The sequence below is a fragment of the Cyanistes caeruleus genome, chromosome 17 (genome assembly GCF_971803275.1).
Source record: "Cyanistes caeruleus chromosome 17, bCyaCae1.hap1.1, whole genome shotgun sequence".
Taxonomy (NCBI): Eukaryota; Metazoa; Chordata; class Aves; order Passeriformes; family Paridae; genus Cyanistes; species Cyanistes caeruleus.
In genome coordinates this window covers 7,362,373-7,370,308 of record NC_141717.1, presented here as the reverse complement: position 1 = coordinate 7,370,308, position 7,936 = coordinate 7,362,373, and positions in this window count along the sequence as shown.

Here is a 7,936-nt window from a genome sequence, read left to right as displayed (position 1 = left end):
GACTGCTGATAAAAACACTAATATTAATAGACTTAAAGGATTGGCACAACAGGCTTTTTGTCTGATGAAAATGTGAAGAACAATGTGAATCATGACAATTTGAAGGAAAAGAAGACATATTTGAAAATGAATTAAAAGAATATATGTTTGAAAATAAAGTATATGTTTATGCTTTCTTAAAAACAGCTTCAGGCCTTTTGTTTGTATCTCATGATAATACCAAGCATGAACCAACAGAAGAAAGTTTCTGTATTTTGAATTTCCCTTACAAGTGTATCTAAAAGTACATGGGAATGCAGTGAGCACTGCTTGGGAGAAGACATATCCAAGGTTCTGTTCTACCAGAACTGCTTGTAACACATTATGTAGAAGGTTTGGTGGATTAAATGTAGATCCTCCCCATGCAGGTAACAGGCAATGTGAATTTAGGTCCTTTTGATAAAGTGCTAACTTTCTAAATATATACAGCTGTTTCTAGGAGAACCAGATGTAAGGTAGTGATCCATTCAGAGGGTTTAATGAACAGGTACTTCATAAGAAATGAACATTTATGTTGTCGGGGCTGGTTTTGTGTGTTAAAAGACCGCAAAATTTTAATCACAGAAAAATAATGCATTTTGATGTACTGGCACAAACTAAAACAATTAACATATACCCTAACAGCATGTTATACTGCAGAGTTAATGTTATTATACATATCTACATCTAAGGCAAAAATTGTTTGTAAGCAACTACACACTGAAATCATCCAATCCTGAACAGAATGCTGGAATATCAACCCAGATGAAAATCAGATTATGTTATCTGAAAATGCCTTAATAAAATCATTCATGAATTCATGGCATGTTTCTGTGCCTTAGCACAGACCAGCTATTATCAAAATACAGAGGTATTTTTTTCTCTGCTCACTATAACTAAGTTTTTGAAAAGTTTTACAAAAGGAATGTTTTTTCTCTTTTCCTTAATTGGACATTTGTTCTCTAGGCAATATTCTCAAGTTTTATGTTTATACCAAGTAAAAGAGTTCTTATGTGACATCATAAATGTCTCATGTGCTTTGCAGACCTGTAAAATCACAAAATGGAAAGTAATGTCCCTGTCTAAGAGTGCTGGCTGAACAACAGGAATTACCTTCAGGCATTCTGACTGCACAGCAAAGAAGAAACAACAAATCTGGGGGGCAAGCTGGCGGCTCAGCCGTCCATTTACATTCCATTTACCATTACATTCTGTGGGGACTTGGCTGGCACTGATCAAAAAAAGGTGGCCCAAGACCTGTCCCTTGTGTAGAGCCAACATAAGCAGAGCTGCTGAGGAGGTGATAAAGTTTTCAAGGTGGCACTATCCTGGAAATGCAGTGACTGCAGCTGCCACAGGGAATATCGATCAGGAAGTGTTAGGTGGTTGTAGGAGGGCTGGCAAATGAAGGCCTCTCATTAATCTCTTACAGATGAATGATGTCTTTGCTACAGTCTCACACAGGTCTTTTAGGAGCCAACTTCTTTTAGGCTTATTATCCAGAGTACAAGGACCTACACTGAACTCAGAGAAGCTGCCACTGGAGATGTACTCCCTCTCTTCTCAGTGGAAGATGTCTTGATCTTCTCTAGCATAGCTAGAGGACAGAGGAAACATCACAGAGGGAACCTGCTTCTCCTATGAGAACTTCGAATTTTATAGTTTGAAGAAATATTCATGCCAGCTCTTTAAATAAAAAACATATAAACGCTAGCCTCTGTAAGTACTGATCAAACTTTTAAGAACTATGAGAGCTTTAATTGTGTATTTTGTGTGTGTAGATGTGTTATTACAGCAATTAACAGCTTCGAGCCATGGCAGTGTACAGCAATTGCTCTGACATCTCCATGCCAGTGCAGCAGTCTCCATGATGCCCACTGAACAGCGGGACCGCTTCTGGAGTAGGGTACTGCTTCCTGCTCTTACCCCCATTAAAAAATGATTGGATATATGTGTGTTCATTTATGATCTTTGCTTTGACCCAAACCTCATGACACTTATAACTGGTGAACACAGTTAAAATGTCACTACAATACATTTTGAAAAAATCACTTGTGCTGCTAAGTATTGTGCCAAGGAACTAAGAAATACTGGCCCTGAGGGTGCCAGGAGTTGACCCTTTCAGCTTTTTTTGTTGTTGTTTCCTGTCATTGCTACTATTTTACACAAATGGAAATGCAATTGCATCAGTAAATCAAGATTATGAAATCTTTAGAAATAATCAGGCTTAAATATTTGGTAATATTTTAAATTAAAATAATAAAGACTTCAAAAATACTTTTTTACCTGCATACACAAATCTAAATGTGGGTGTATTGGTGTTGTTTCCTGGGCAGTTGTTAGAAGTGGTATGTGCCCATATAATGGAAACTTACCAGAATGCACTTGTGTAGCAGCAGCTCCTGACTGTGGAACAATTTCTAGCCTGAGTTGGCACTATTATACTATGAGATGTAACTCCATAGTAACACAGTATGACCTGGAAAAAAACCTGCTCTTCGACCTGGCATTTCTGTCCCTGTTGTGCATGGATTATGCCACAGAGAGCTGCAGGCCTTGCCCCTTTGTTTACATATATAGCCCAAGTGTGGATTTCTACTAGAAGCTCAGAGGAAGCTCAGAGAAATCTCAGCACAGTTTTGCAGCTTCCTGGAGCCAGGGCTATGGTTCAGAAGATCTGTTGTTTTGACAATTTATTCAAAATGCATTTCCAAACCCTTAGCTTCATCAAGGGCAGCGAAATTTTAAGGCTGCCATTCAAACACACCTCATAGAACAGTCCCTATTAAATTATCCACCTTTTTGACATCTATAAATTGTTTAACATCAGGGTTAAACCACAATTAAATTTTTTATAATAATTTTAATAAAGCATTATTCATGGGTGTGTTTCTATGATGGTCTCAGGGAAGACAAGGGCTGCTATTAAAAATGTAAAGCATGGTGACTGTGCTTTAATACACAATGCTTCAAGCTTCCCATGAAAATTTAATGATTTTTGATGTTTCAAAGAAACATCTGACTTAACAAGTGCTTGTGCCATTACTCACATGTATTTAAGTGTGTGACGTTGTTGTCATCTCTTCTTCCGTTTCCATCCTCTGGAGAACATAGCAGAGAGAACAGGAAAATTCTCCAAGAATGTTTTCTAGTCCCTACAGGCTGAGGACAAAACAAAGATAAACACACACTTCAAAACATGAAGTCATTCAAGAAAAGTTGTACTTTAAACCTCCTTCTATCTCTTGCTGCTTCAGTTGTCACACAGCAGTCCAAGATCAGAACGAAATGGGAGACAGAGTCTGAGCCAGTCCACACATGTGGACTTAACAAAGTGGGTTTGAGTTCAAAGGTAGGTAAACTCCTCAGACCTAAATAATATATAAAAAAGTCTCAACACCCTAGAAAATGATCAGGGAACCAAGAAGCAGGTAATAGGATTGCTCTGTACATTCTGACAGTAGCCTTTTCTTACAGGATATAAGAAATGAGCTTTTCCAGCAGATGGAGAGAAAGAAGGGGCACAGTACATTCTCTTGTTAAGGAACCTTCTCTCAGAAAAGTAGTTTGACAGGTAGGTATAAGTTAACATAATTTACACATTTCTATAGCTTGGATAAGTGTAGGCTATTAGTGCAGGCTGATGTAACCTATGTGACAAGAGGCTGCAGTCTGAGAAAAGATGAAAGAAGATTCAAGATGAAAGACTTACAGTATATGATGTGCAATTGACACCATTATTTATATCACCTCTGTCCCCCAGCTCTTATAGATTAGGAATGAAACATGACCTGCATGTAAGTATGAATATATTGAGGAACCAGAAGAGCACTGAAATTGGACAAGTATCTGCAGGACACTTCAAAGAGTTTTACCCTACCTAAAGAAGAAAATTTGGTATTTTTTAGCCTGATATTTTTCCTCTTATGGTGCATTTGCACTATAATAAAGAACTATAGTACCTTCCTTCTGTGCACTCACTTTATGAGGAACAAGAGCAGCAAATATGGAAGATCAACTAGTATATCTTGGGTTTTATTACTCATTATAAAAAAAAATTAAGATCAAGATTCCATCCCAATTTCCACCAAAAATCATTACAACATATTATTTCATTTTCCATTTTTCTTAGAATGACTGAATCATTCCACTGTCCTGACTGTATTTTTTATTTATTATCTTTAGTACAAGTGTGGTTGAAAGCCCTCCTTTCCAAATGTGTGTTAAGACTAACTCAAAAAATAATAGCATAAACCCCACTGTAATTACACTATTTTTGTGTATCTGTACCTATACACTGGTAGGGCAGAAACCAGGACCCAACCCCATAAAAACTCCACTAAGTGCTTTACTCCAGCCTCTGATGCATGGTGCTTATCCCTTCTGCACTCCTCTCTCCTCTTGGTAAGCCTTGACCTGGCTCTGTTGGGAGCTCTTCCTTCCTCAAACAAAGCCCCAGTGGTGTGTGTATTATACCCTCCTTGTTTCTAAATATTTTTGAAGATCTCCAGGATCTTGTCACTGAACAACTTAGGTGGTCACAGAAACAAAATCAGAACCAACATCTTCTGCCTCTACCGAGATCACTAAACCACAGCTTTTGAAAATATTTATATAATATAAATATAAAATATATAATGTCTGAAAATTCATTTGTTTTGAGGAACACTATTAAAAACTTTTTCATTAGCTTGTTCTGATTTTTTCCCTGCATGCTACAATATTTAAAGAACATTAAAACTTTTATAACAGTTGGTGTCTCATATCAAAGCAAAAAGAATATACTTTCAGCTGTCTTTATTTGCATGAAGATTTTAAAGAAGCTTTATTTTTTGCAAAGAATAATTGACAACTCAAGACAAAATCACTGTGTGAATTTTTTTCCCCAAAGAGTATACAGGTTTAATTCTTTTGTTTTGTCATTCTTTTTTCTATCAGTATGTTTTGTCCTTCTCACTTGGGTAGCCTCCAAAGCTTTGATTTTACATTCTGTACTAAGAAACCCACAGTTGAATTCAATAAAGTCATTCAGTTTGGAAAGGATCTCTGAATGTTATCCCATCCAATCCCATTCACACCAAGGACAACTTCAAAGTTAGATCAAATTGTTCAGGGCCTTGTTTGATTATCTCCCTGGAAGGAGATGCCACAGCATCTCTGGGCATCTTATGCCAGTGCTGGTCTGCCCAAACCATGAAAAATCCTTCCCATTACAACTGGTTGGAATTGTCCTTGCTGCATCTTGCCTCTGTTGGCCTTATTCCTTTTGCTGTGCATCTCAGACTCTGGCTCTGCCTCTACTATTCCCTCCCATTATAGGAAATTGAAGTCAGCAATTAGACATCCTCCTCCCTGGCTTTCTCTTCCCAAGACTGAGCACGAGCTCATTTCAGCCTCCTGGTACGTAATCCTCCAGCTCCCTTATCATCTCCGCCCTTCTGGCCAGAGTGGTTCCAGTATCTCATCATCTGTCTTGTACTGCAGGTCAAAAAGAACTCCTACTCATACTCCAGATGTGAGTGAAATTTAGCTTTGCTTCTGTTTCTTATTATTCAGCTGCATTTATCAGTAAGCATGTATATAATTTGCAGTTTTCCCTCAGTATCTGCAAGCCATGAGGAATTCTTCCCAGTTCTGTGTCTGAATAGTTTTTAGGGAAAGGACTCAAACAATGTGAGTTGCATATGCCTTTGGAGTAAAAGTAGCAGTAGTTTTCTGGAATTATCTCAAGAATCGAATAATAATCTTCTCCCCTAGTCCAAATCTATCAGAAGTAATATATGTAAAGCAGTATATGTTATTTGAGAAAAACATAGGTAATGCAGGAAAATAACTCCCTCTCTGAAGATGAGATACTAATCTACGCTTTGTTTCTGTACCAGAAGCTAAAGGGGCCTTGCAGCAAATCTGTTTCCAGAGCAGGCATTCCATCAAATTTATGCATTACACATCTGAAGGTGCTTGTGAGGATCACCAAGTACAACTCTGGCTCAGAGCTGAGAGGACATCCCTAGTTAGCATTCTGTTTGTAAACTCCTCTTTGAGTACAGATTGATTTTAAAGAAATGAGAAAAAGCCCAAATGAAAAATAGCAATGATTTCAAGCCTGATCAATTGAAAGTAATGGTTGAAAAATTCCTTTACCAGACTGTTCACATATTTGTTGTCTGAAACAGCTCTCAAAGGAAAGGGTCAAATAAATAACTTTCTACCACAGATTCAGGATTTGTATACTGAAAAGAATTAGTACAAGAAAAGGGGCAGATATGTTGGTCACAGAGGGTCAAATATATCTCTGTTCTAATTCTAGTGGAACTATAATCCTGAATTAGATCCACAGAATACAAACTTGTACAGATATTTCAGTAATAATTAAATAGAAGATTTCATGAAAGAATAGTTATGCAATAAACATCAAGTGCAAGTGGTAACAACAGGGTTCAAACTGCCTCAAAGGATCTTTTGCAAAATAAATAAAACTATGTTAAGTTCCTGTTCAGAAGTATATTCCCATATCGAGCTTCAGGAAATGAAAATCAAACTCCTCTGTTTAGTCTATTAAGTAGCTTTTCACACTTGCATATTCTCAGGAGCTTTTGTTACATGGATTTGTCTGCACCTCTGGAAGTGAACATGCAAAACAGCTACATGAGCATGGCCCAGATCAGCTAATCTGGTGTTCTGTAATGCCTTCAGCCCCAAGCACTAATTGTTCAATGTTCTCTTCTCCAGAATATATTCACAAACAATTCTCTTGAGCCTGGAATTCCTGGCTAATTACCCCAATGATATCCATTCCTCCTCTCCTATCATCTAGCTCTGCGATTCACCTCTATTACTCCTACATGGCAGTCTTTGCTGAACACTGCTACCCTCTTGATCTAATCCAGACCCCACCCTCTCCTTCCCCAGGAGTCCAAATCACCATAATCTCTATACCAGAAACTAAAAAGTCTGAAGGGAGGAAAATAAGCAAATCACTGCAACAGAACTGTAGGTTGCCAATTCTACAAGACACAGGTGTGAGGGCAAGGTGACCCAATTACTCCAGGGAATATTTTACCCTTTCTGGGGTTTTCATAGGTTCAGTCACAACCTCAACCATTTATATAATCCAAACACAACCCTTCAACCCAAATAATGTTATCTTGTGGAACACTAACAGGAGGGTATCATCTGTCCTAGGGGTGAAATGAAGCGAGTATGAAGTTCACACACCACTCTCTGGCTGATTTATACCTCTGATCTGGACTATGGCTCTTGGGCTGGGTGAATGTGAGGGAAGGTATTAATGATCATCTGATAAAGCTGGAACTCAACTCTGCAGAAAGATGTGTTGATAATTTGGTGATGCCCTTGCAATAGGCAAGTGTGACTCTGTAGCTATGGCAAACTCTTATGACACAGTGCCTTTCAGAAAAGCACTGCTGATGTCTAGGCTGGTGTATTTAAGAACAAGATTGACTACAGGCTATTTATGAGTACTCCTGCTTGTGCACACTAAAACTGAGAGTTTAAACTAAGAAAATGCTTCGACTTCATATAATTTGTTTTTGTTTTCCCTTTAACAGAAGATTGACCAATCCCTCTGAAATTCCCAATAACTAGACAGAGGGAAAAAAACCCCAAAAAAATCAGTAACACAAAAATTAACCTAAAAGAAAATTACAATTTTTTGAACTTGTTTTCTGTTTTAGAGAGATTATAAGATGAGAAATGTTTTGGTTTTTTTCCTGAATAACAGATTCCTTAACAGATAAAATATTTTAATATATTATATGGTGGAAAATAATCTGGCAATAGTTCCTTTTTATCCTGACTTGAAGCTTTATTTATTTGTGATGCACTCAAGTGACAGTTGTCTTAAAAATCTCTATTGCATGAAAAGACTTAGAAGTACAAAAGTTTTTTTCACACA